The sequence below is a fragment of the Mirounga angustirostris genome, unplaced genomic scaffold (assembly GCF_029215605.1).
Source record: "Mirounga angustirostris isolate CCGP_5_RB_7025 unplaced genomic scaffold, mMirAng1.0.hap1 SCAF_9, whole genome shotgun sequence".
Classification (NCBI taxonomy): Eukaryota; Metazoa; Chordata; class Mammalia; order Carnivora; family Phocidae; genus Mirounga; species Mirounga angustirostris.
The window spans coordinates 116,043,454-116,054,543 of NW_026991717.1; the positions used below are offsets into that span (position 1 = coordinate 116,043,454).

The 11,090-nt window shown below is 43.5% G+C and overlaps 1 protein-coding gene across 5 annotated transcripts in view; it reads right to left on the minus strand.

Moving 5' to 3' along the window:
* Nucleotides 1-1,507, minus strand: part of ZFYVE1 (zinc finger FYVE-type containing 1) — a 58,438-nt gene extending 56,931 nt beyond the window's left edge. For 3 of the 5 annotated variants that reach the window (XR_010405244.1, XM_064571281.1, XM_045901138.3), the window contains exon 1: nt 1,277-1,505. The gene's annotated coding sequence lies outside the window, so the exon portion shown is untranslated. Of the gene's footprint in view, nt 1-68; nt 1,135-1,276 lie in introns of those variants that run through there. The other 2 variants (XM_064571282.1, XM_045901139.3) reach the window with 2 other exon arrangements.
* Nucleotides 1,508-11,090: the final 9,583 nt, after the last annotated feature.

The window sequence follows — 11,090 nt, forward strand, 5'->3', positions numbered from 1 at the left end:
AAAAAGATTGTGGTTAAATATGAGGCCAGAACTCCTGAGAGAAATCTCATTCTTACTATAAAACTTACACAGGCTACTTCTGATCCTAGAAATTTCTTCTCAAAATCATGGGCAAGGCTCCTCCCTTTGAAAACAGCCACTATCTCTAGGCCCAAGGCATTTCAGAGACTTTGTCTCTTCATTTCACAGACTGAAATTCTCTGTTCATCCAGTTATTATAATAATTCAGAATCAAAATCATTAAGCAAACAGTCCTTGGAGGGACAACCCTCTGCACTCCCCTAACCTGCAGCACACACTTATGAGGTGAATAAAGAGACCTGTAAAAATCTAAAGAAATGATAATAATGTAGACTTTAGCTCCATCAAAGCCTTTGGCAGATCTAGTTAGGTTGTTTCAACTCTAGACAAATGTCTATGAAGGACCTTAAGCCTGGAAACAAAAGTCACCATGTCATGTTTAAAAACAATAAAGAACAATTATTGTTACTTCCTTTTGTCCCTTCTCTAATTGCAAAAAAAAGGGAGCAACAGGAGACAGAATTCCTCCTCTAAGGCCCACTGCAAAGCCAGGCCTGCAGTGAGTTATAACAAATAATTTTTCTCTCTGTCACTCAAAAACTAACTTAAAAATAACTTCAAAAAGAAAAAAGGGAAAAAAAGATAACTGGGGCAGGAAAGAGGCTTTTGTCACTTCTACAATTACATTCTTAACCCCTCTTAGCCTTGACCTCCATTCTAATACCCCAACGAAATGTAAAGTCCTCCCTCTAGTAATCAATCAATCTTATTTTTAGACAAACAAGGAAGGCAAGGGAGTGACTAGGAGACCTTATTTACACCCTAACCTCAGCCATGCCCAAGCAGCTCCCACAACGGAAACAAAAATCGAAATTCGCCACAATTTAGAAAAATATAAAATCAACCTTCAAAAGAACACCTCACCGCCCGACCGGCCAAGCAAACAATCTGCCACTCGGGCCCCCACCTCGACACCTCTCTCCAGCCGGGGGTTCCTCACCCTTCCTTTCTCCCGGGCAACACCACCACAACCCGAGGGGCACGAGCAGAGTCTAAACAAAGAAGGTCCCCCAAAATCCGCCCCCACGCTAGCAGAGGCTAGAGCCGAATCCATTGTTTATACCACCCCACCCCCACCCCAGCCGCACCCGCCCCCCCCCCCCCCCCCGGGGGCAGCCGGAGCTCCAGGACTATAGCTCGCCCGGCGCTGGGCCGTGCCCTTCCCTCCCCGCCCGCGGCGGCCCGGGGATCCCACCACCGAGCAGCTCGGCCGCGGTGAGGCGGCGTCGGGGGACCGCAGGGCGCCTGCGGGGGCGGGGGCTGTTCCTCAGGGCACCGGTGGATCCATCCTCATCTCCATCTCGCCCCCCCTCCTCCTTCTCTGCCTCCCGGGCTTCCTCCTCTCCTGTTGTCAGTTGGGATCAGCTGATCGGAGTGAACTTCTCCCAGCTCAGACTACCAGGAAGGCGTGAGCAGTGCAGTCCAGGGAGAGAGGAGCGGGAGGGGGTGGAGTCCTACGCCGGCGAGGGCGGAGAAGGGCGCGCACAGCTTCCTGGGAAATGTAGTTCCCAGGACGTGCGTCCTTCCCCACATCCCGGAAATCAAGGCTCTAAATGACTACAACTCCCAGGACGAAAAAGGCTGCTCTTGTGAGGAGGCGGTGAAGACTGGCCGTCGAGCGTTTCGGGACTTGGAGTTTTTGCATTGACTGCGGTGTTCGAAGATTTCAGCGCGTTGTTTTGGGTAGTGCCCGGAGAGGGAATGGCGCTAAGTTAGATGACTGATGTAATGTGTAGTATAGTTGAGGCAAATAACTCTATTTCACGAACACATATTGCACACGATTCCTTCAGAAATGTGTAAAAACAGGCAATCTCCTCTTCCTGATTTCACCTTGCCCAAGTTAGGAAAAGACCAGAAAGAAATGATAAAAGAATTTACTCTTCTTGGAGTTTTGTTTTCCCTTTATGGGTGTTCTCCAAGCTGAATTTGTTTACCTTACCTTTTACTTTTCGACCTTCTCTACATAGTTTTAGAACTTCTGAATTTTATCTTTAAGTTAGACGGGGTTCATTTTCAGACAAGCTTGCGGGCTACGGTGCAGGCTAATGGTTAACATTGTTATCTGGCTTTTCTTAAAAAGCCATACATTTGTTTAGTGCTTTCACTTTCCGGGGTTTTTTTGTTTATTTCTTGGAATGACACTGAAAGAAAGCCTGCTGTAATAAAAAGAGCCCTGGTCTGAGATGCGGGAGACTGAGCGCTTGTTCTAGAAAGCTGGGTAAATCGCTCAACCCCTCCATGAAATAAAGGAATTGTACTTTATAATTCTGAAGTCTCTGCCAATTCTAACGTTCTATGATTCTATCTTGACAATTGTTAACCCAGTAGAGAAAACTAAGGTTAAGGGACTTGCCAAATCACACAGCAAATTATTGACAAAGCTGGGACAAGAATCCATCTCCTGACTTAGTCACATACTCTTTTATGTTTCAAAGGACATAATTAGACCAATAGTAAAACCAAATCTGTGTAATAATGAGTGAGCCACATATAAGGGTTATATTGCTGAAAATTGTGTTTTCAAGACTGGGCAGATAGCCAACAGTTGGGCTAACTGCACAAATGACTGAGAATTTTTTTTCCTATGCTTATCACAAACCAGGATATTAAAAACTAAGCTGTCTATAGCACCTTAAAACTTCAAAGTTTCAAAGTAGGAAAAGGAAAAGAGATTTTCTTTTCTTTTCTTTTAAGATTTTATTTATTTATTTGAGAGAGAGAGAGAGCGCGGGCCCACAGCTGGGGAGAGAGACGGTGGGAAAGGGAGAAGGAGAAGCAGACTCCCCGCTGGCGCGGGGCTCCATGCGAGAACCCTGGGATCGTGATCTGAGCTAAAGGCAGACGCTTAACTGAGCCACCCAGGTGCCCCATTATTTTTTTTTTAAGAGGGATTTTAGGGGCATCTAGCTGGCTCAGTCAGCAGAGGGTGGAACTCTTAATATCAGGGCTGTGAGTTTGGGCCCCATGTTGGGTGTGGAGGTTACTTTAAGGGGGGGGGAGGGATTTTTAATAAGTTCAGAGAATAGGTCTTGAGCTAGGCTCTTTTTTTGTTTTTTTTTTTAAGATTTTATTTATTTATTTGACAGAGAGAGACCCAGCGAGAGAGGGAACACAAGCAGGGGGAGTGGGAGAGAGAGAAGCAGGTTTCCCGCCGAGCAGGGAACCCGATGTGGGGCTGGATCCCAGGACCTGGAATCATACCTGAGCCAAAGGCAGACGCTTAACGACTGAGCCACCCAGGTGCTCCTTGAGCTAGGCTCTTAATAATTCCCTAGAAGGGGCACCTGGGTGGCTCAGTCAGTTGAGCGGCTTAGGTCACGATCTTGGGGTCGTGAGATGGAGCCCCATGTCGAGCTCTATGCTCCACACCAAGTCTGTGTGAGAGTCTCTTTCTCCCTCTGCCTCTGCCCCTCCCCCTGCCCATGCTATCTTGCTAAAACAAAATAAATAAATAAATAAAATCTAAAAAAAAAAAAGAAAAATTCCCTAGAGGGTTTTATTCCTAAGACTGACACTGTAATTTTTTGTAGGCTTAATATTTTGCTTTATACTCCTAATTATAAAATGAGGATATATTTTGGGAATAAAATGGTACTTACTCTCTTCTGAAACCAAGGATACCCATTTTATTTTTTTTTTTTTTGAAGATTTTATTTATTTATTTGACAGAGACAGACAGCGAGAGAGGGAACACAAGCAGACGGGGTGGGAGAGGGAGGAGCAGGCTTCCTGCAGAGCAGGGAGCCTGATGCGGGGCTCGATCCCAGGACCCTGGGACCATGACCTGAGCTGAAGGCAGACACTTAACGACTGAGCCACCCAGGCGCCTCAGGGATACCCATTTTAAAGTTTATTTTTTTTAAGTTGTAATAAGCACCCCTGAAACCATGGAAAATGATTGCCTCCAAGGAGTATAACTAAGGTGAGGAAGAAGAGAGACTTCATTTAAATCCATTTGTACTTTTTTTAAAGATTTTATTTATTTATTTGACAGAGAGTGAGAGAGCACAAGCAGGTGGAGTGTCCCAGGGAGAGGGAGAAGCAGACTCCCCGCTAAGCAGGGAGCCCAACACGGGGCTCAATCCCAGGACTCCGGAACTATGACCTGAGCCGAAGGCAGATGCTTAATCAACTGAGCCACCCAGGCACGCCATTTGTACTCTTTTTTTAAAGATTTATTTTAGAGAGCAAGAGAGAGAGACAAAGATAAAGAGCAGGGGGGGGAAGGGGAAGGGACAGAGGGAGAAGGAGAGAAAATCTCGAGCAGACTCCGCACTGATGGCAAAGCCAGATGAAGGGCTGGATCCACGACCCTAAGACCCTGAGATCATGACCTGAACCAAAACCAAGAGTCGGACGTTCAAACAACTGAACCACCCAGGCACCCCTGTACTTTTTATTTTATTTTATTTTTAAGTAATCTCTACACCCAATGTGGGGCTCGAACCCACAACCCTGAGATCAAGAATCGCACACTCCATAGACTGAGCCAGCCAGGCGCCCCAAAACAAATTTATATTCTTGAAGTTTTTTACTATGTAAGTGCAAATATGTCAATAATAATGGAAAAAATAGTTTTTATTTAACAGATAATTGGAATTATGAGACCCATTTCTGTGTTGTTGCCTTTTTTTTTTTTAAGATTTTATTATTTATTTGACAGAGAGAGAGACAGCGAGAGAGGAAACACAAGCAGGGGGAGTGAGAGAGGGAGAAGCAGGCTTCCCGTGGAGCTGGGAGCCCGATGCAGGGCTCAATCCCAGGACCCTGAGATCATGACCTGAGCCGAAGGCAGAAGCTGAATGACTGAGCCACTCAGGTGCCCCTGTTGTTGCTTATTCATTTTCATTCTTCATGTGCTTATTTTTTACTATGAGCAGCATTTTACTTGGAAAATTATTTGTGGGAATTCTTTGAGGCCTAGGATAAAGGTTCATTCCTCCAGAGAGGATTTGCTTTTCCTTCTGCCCAGAGGGACCACTTTAGGGTATATTCACTGTTTGGAATTTTTTTTAAATCACCGGGAGATGTGTATTGGGTTACATATCTCTGGGAGGGCTGTCTTATGGGTCCAGTGCCCCCTCTACAGTTCTCCTCAATCTCCTCCTTCCAAGACAACATTCTTTCCATTCAGTCTGTTGAATGGTCTATTTATTGATAATTTACCCTTACACTGAAACTGTAGCCCTTTGCGGTCCCAGCTTTAGACTTGCCACATCCACCAGGCCCTGGGCTTTGTCTTCTGACCCACGTGGCCCTTAAGGACTAGAAAAACCAAGCTTAAATTGCCAATTAAGGAACATGCCCCAGGGTAAAAGTGACATCATTACTCCACTTATTCTCTAGATCCTGCCTTTACCTAGATTTTAGTCTGATATTTACCTATCTTCTTGTTGACTCTTCAATATTTTACCGACATTTTTGTTGTTTTTAGCAGGATGAACTGTTTGCCATAGTCTGAGTCATATAACAAAAACGAAACAATCAAGCTAGTGGTTGGCTCAGAGAGGGAACTGATGATCCGGACACATGTTAGGCTTCTGGGTGTTGGCAGTGTTCAACTCTTAACCTAGGTGGTGGTTGCACTAATCTTCACTTGATAATTTTGCTTTAAACAATGTATATGTCAGGGCACCTGGGTGGCTCAGTCGTTAGGCGTCTGCCTTGGGCTCAGGTCATGATCCCAGGGTCCAGGGATCAAGCCCCGCATCAAGCCCTCTGGAAGCCTGCTTCTCCCTCTCCCACTCCCCCTGCTTGTGTTCCCTCTTTCACTGTGTCTCTCTCTGTCAAATAAATAAATAAAATCTTTTAAAAAATAAATAAATAAAAAATAAACCATGTATATGTCTTTTGCACTCTTCCATTTGTATATCTCACCATAAAAGATAAAATTTTTAAATTTTAATTAGGAAAAAAGTTAGTGAAGTAAAAGTTAACATAAAAGTAAATTCTACAGGGTAAGCAAACCAAGGCCTTGGACTTAATAGAATCATTTCCTTAAGTTGTTCAACATAACATTTTAAAGATCTTAACAAGGGCGCCTGGCTGACTCCCTTGGTAGAGCATGTGACTCTTGATCTCAGGGTTATGAGTTTGAGCCGTACATTGAGGGTAAAGATTACATTAAAAAAAAAAAAAAAAAGGAATAAGAACAAGAACAAGAAAAAGATCTCAACAATATTTAGCCACAACGGGAAATATAAAACAAGTAGAAGACAGGTTTCCAGGCTTGTGCCCTTCGACTTCCCCTTTAAAGGGAATCCTTAACATAAACTGACACACAATTGGTCTTTAGCTACTAAAATACACATTTCTTTTTTTTTTTTTAAGATTTATTATTTGAGAGAGGGGGGCAAGGGCAGACGGAGAGAGAGAATCTCAAGCAGACTCCCTGCTGAGCCTGGAGCCTGATGTGGGGCTTGATCTCATGATTCTGAGATCATGAACTGAGTGGAAATCAAGAGTTGGACACTTAACCGACTAAGCCACCCAGGTGTCCCTAAAATGAACATTTCTAAGTGGCTACATCCAGGTATCCAGTATGGATTAAGATAAATCCATTTCCCAAATGGTGCTAAGAGATGACATTCATTTCCTTGTTAAATTTGCCAGAGCCCAGAATTCAACCTTCAGCCTTACCTGTACAGAATTTTTATTTTCTCACCCACCTAGAGTGGATCTCTCACTCTCTAAACAATCTTACCAGATTGAGGATGCCAATCCAATAGTTCACAATGAAATATTACTGTTATCCAGATTGGAATACTCAAAATTAATACAGTTAACACATTTGTTCCCATAATAGTTCTCATGAATAGCCCTATAGAGAAGCCTGCAAGGATGCCTGGGTGGGTCAGTCGGTTAAACGGCTGCCTTCGGCTCAGGTCATGATCCCAGGGTCCTGGCATCGAACCCCGTGTCGGGCTCCCTGCTCAGTGAGGAGCCTGCCTCTGCCTCCGCATCTGCTGCTCCCCCTGCTTGTACTCTCTTGCTCTCTGACAAATAAATAAAATCCTAAAAAAAAAAAAAAAAAAAAAAATCCCTATGGAGAAGCCTGCTGAAAAGGTGCTTGGTGAGTATAGGATCAGAACAAGAAAAAAGTGATCAGGGGCGCCTGGGTGGCTCAGTCGTTGGGTGTCTGCTTTTGGCTCAGGTCATGATCCCGGGGTCCTGGGATCGAGCCCCACGTCGGGGTCCTGGGATCGAGCCCCACGTCGGGCTCCCTGCTCAGTGGGGAGCCTGTTTCTCCCCTTCCCACTCCCCCTGCTTGTGTTCCCTCTCTCGCTGTGTCTCTCTCTGTCAAATAAATAAATAAAAATCTAAAAAAAAAAACAAAACCGAAAGTAATCAGATCAATTGAATATTTATGGTAAAAGGCTAACATGTATAGACCTCTTATTAGAGATGGTCTTTGCCCAGGGAACCAGAATAACTAAATTCTAAAGTTATGTTTCTCCTTGAAATGATGTGGTTACCCATGAAGATAGAACGTCACTCTGTATTGAAAAAGAAAATTAATCAATTGGACAGCTATTAGGTATCTTAGACTTGCTGAGAAGTTTGGAATGTCAGGCTCAAAAACTGGGCAGGTACAAGGGAGGCAGTTAGCAGGAATCACAACCAAGCTCTCACCATGGGAGTTCAGAGTAGGATGCCATCATTACCATTGTCTCTACTGAATACCCTTCCCACTGCACTCTCTATGTCCTGCCACCACTGTACTCTCAAATGACAGAAAGGGTGATAAGCAGAATAATGGTCCCCCAAAGATGTCCACATTCTAATTCTCAGAAACTGTAGATATGTTACATTACATGGCGAAAGGAACTTTGCCCATGTGACTGAAGTTAAGGATCTTGAGATGGGAAGAGTTTCTTGGGTTATGCAAGTGGGCCTGATCTAATCACAGAGCAGACAGCCTTACCCAGCTGTAGTCATAGACAGATATGATGACAGAAGGAGTCAGAGCTGCTGGCTTTGAAGATGGAGAAAAGGAACCAAGAGCCAAGGAATCCAGGGGTGGGGGAGGGGAAGGGAGCAGCTAGAAGCTGGAAAACTCAAGGAAACAGATTCTCCCCTACAAACTCAGGAAGGAACACAGTCTTGCCAACACCTTGATTTTACTCCAGTGATCTTGTATCCAACTTCTGGCGTATAAAATATAAGGGCAGCTCTTCCTGCCCAGGGACAGGATGGGTCCTGTCCCCTTGCTTTAATAAAAATACCTTTAAAAAAAGTATAAGATAATAAATCTATGTTGTTTTAAGCCCATTAAATTTGTGGTAAGTTGTTACAGCAGCAACAGAAAACTAATACAGCAGTACTGCTGTGAATAATTTATATAATAATTATATAGAGAGAATAATTATATAGAGAGAAATTTTTGAATTGTTTGCTAAAACTAACAAGAAATTGTAAAAAATAAAAAATGGGGGCACCTGGATGGCTCAGTCAGTTCAGCGTCTGCCTCTGGCTCAGGTCATGATCCCAGGGTCCTGGGATCGAGCCCCATGTCGGGCTCTCTGCTCAGCAGAAGCCTGCTTTCTCCCTCTCCCTGCCGCTCCCACTGCTTGTACTCTTTCTCTCTCTTTGTCAAATGAATAAATAAAAATCTTTTTAAAAAATGATGAGGCAGAACTTTTAGGGAGAAAATACAAAAGTAATCTTAAAAATTCAATGGGCTTCTGGGGCGCCTAGGTGGCTCAGTTGGTTGAGCATCTGATTCAGTTTTGTCTCAGGTCCTGATCTTGGGGTCATGGGATCAAGCCCCATGTCGGGCTCCGTGCCCTCCCTCGCCCCCCCAAGTAAATAAATAATCTTTTAAAAAATTAAATGGACTTCTGCTTTTGGCCGTGATGGAGTAATAGGAACCAGATTTACCCTCCTACATTAAGCAGCTAGAAAGCTAGACAAAATATATGAAACAATGATTTTGAGACAACAAGCGGCAAAATACATTAATGTCTAAAAAAAAAGAAACAAGTGAGGGGTGCCTGGGTGGCTCAGTCGTTAAGCATCTGCCTTCGGCTCAGGTCATGAACCTGTGGTTCTGGGATTGAGCCCCACATTGGGCTCCCTGCTCCGCGGGAAGCCTGCTTCTCCCTCTCCCACTCTCCCTGCTTGTGTTCCCTCTCTAGCTGTCTCTCTCTTTGTGTCAAATAAATTAATTAATTTAAAAAAAAAAAGAAAGAAACAAGTGAGGTGAGCCCTACAATTGCCAATTGCCACAGTGTTACTACCTGGAGAGAGTTCCCAGGTACAGTGCAGGGAGTGAGAACCCAATCGGATCCTAGCAGTTTCATTAGTTGAAGAGACAAAGTTCAGGGACGCCTCACTGGCCAGTCAGTAGAGCATGTGACTCTTCATCTTGGGGTTGTGAGTTTAAGCCACACATTGGGTGTAGAGATTACCTAAAAATAAAATCTTAGAAGAGAGAGAGAGAGAGACAGTTCAGAGTATCGAGAAGTTATAGGGACTAGAATTTATGGGGAGAAATACATAGGAAGAGAAAATTTCTCAGCAAGAACTCAGGAGATCTACAGACTTTAAGTTGAAGTTTAGTTTAAAACCTTCCTAGAGGGCGCCTGGGTGGCTCAGTCGTTAAGCAACTGCCTTCGGCTCAGGTCATGGTCCCAGGGTCCTGGGATCGAGTCCCACATCGGGCTCTCTGCTCCACGGGAAGCCTACTTCTCCCTCTCCAATCCCCCCTTGCTTGTGTTCCCTCTCTCACTGTGTCTCTCTCTGTCAAATAAATAAATAAAATCTTTTTGAAAAATGAAAATAAAACCTTCCTAGAAAGACAATTCCAAGCCCAGATGACTTTGCCAGTGAATTCTATTAAATATTTATTGAAAAAAAAATACAATTCTACACAAATTCTTCCAGAAAACAGAAGAGGAAGGAACACTTTCTGACTTATTTTATTTTATTGAGGTATAATTGGCATGTGACATTATATTTATGTCAGGTGTTTGTATACGTTGTGAAATGATCACTGCAATACGTCTAATTAACATCCATCACAATATATAGTTACAAAACTTTTTTTCTCATCATGAGAACTCTTAAGATTTACTCTTAGAAACTTTCAAATGTATAACAGAGTATTATTAACTGTAGTCATTATGTAGTACATTACATCCTCATGACATTTAATTTATAACTGGAAATTTGTACTTTTTGACTTCCTTCACCCATTTTTACACACACACACACCCTTCACCTCAGGCAACCATCAATCTCTTCTCTGTATCTATCAGTTTTGTGGGGGGTTTTTTGATTCCACATAAAAGTGAGAATGTACAGTATTTTTTATTTCACTTAGCATAATGCCCTCAAGGTCCATCCATGTTGTTGCTAATGGCAAGATTTCATTCTGTTTAATGGGTGAATAATACTCCATTGTGTGTATATACCACCCTTTCTTTATCCATTCATCCATTAATGGACATGTAGGTTGTTTCCATATCTTGGCTATTGTAAATAATGCTACAGTGAACATGGGGGTACATATATCTTTTTAAGTTAGCATTTTTTCATTTTCTTTTTTTTTTAAGATTTTATTTATTTATTTGTCAGAGAGAGAGAGACAGAGCACAAGCAAGGAGAGCGGCAGGCAGAGGGAGAAGCAGGTTCCCCGCTGAGCAGGGAGCCCAATGCGGGACTCGATCCCAGAACCCTGGGATCATGACCTGAGCCGAAGGCAGCCGCTTAACACACTGAGCCACCCAGGCATCCCTTTTTTCTTTTTTTCATTTTCTTCAGATAAATATCGAGAAGTAGAATTGCCAGATTGTATGGTAGTTCTGCTCTGATTGATTGATTTAGAGGAAGAGCATGATCCAGGGGACAGGCAGAGGGACAGGGAGAGAGAATTTCAAGCCAACTCTGTGCTGAGAATGGAGCCCAACGACAGGCTCGATCTCATGACCCTAAGATCATGACCTGACCCAAAATAAGAGTCAGACATTTAACTGACTGACTCATGTAGGCCCACCAGTAGTTCT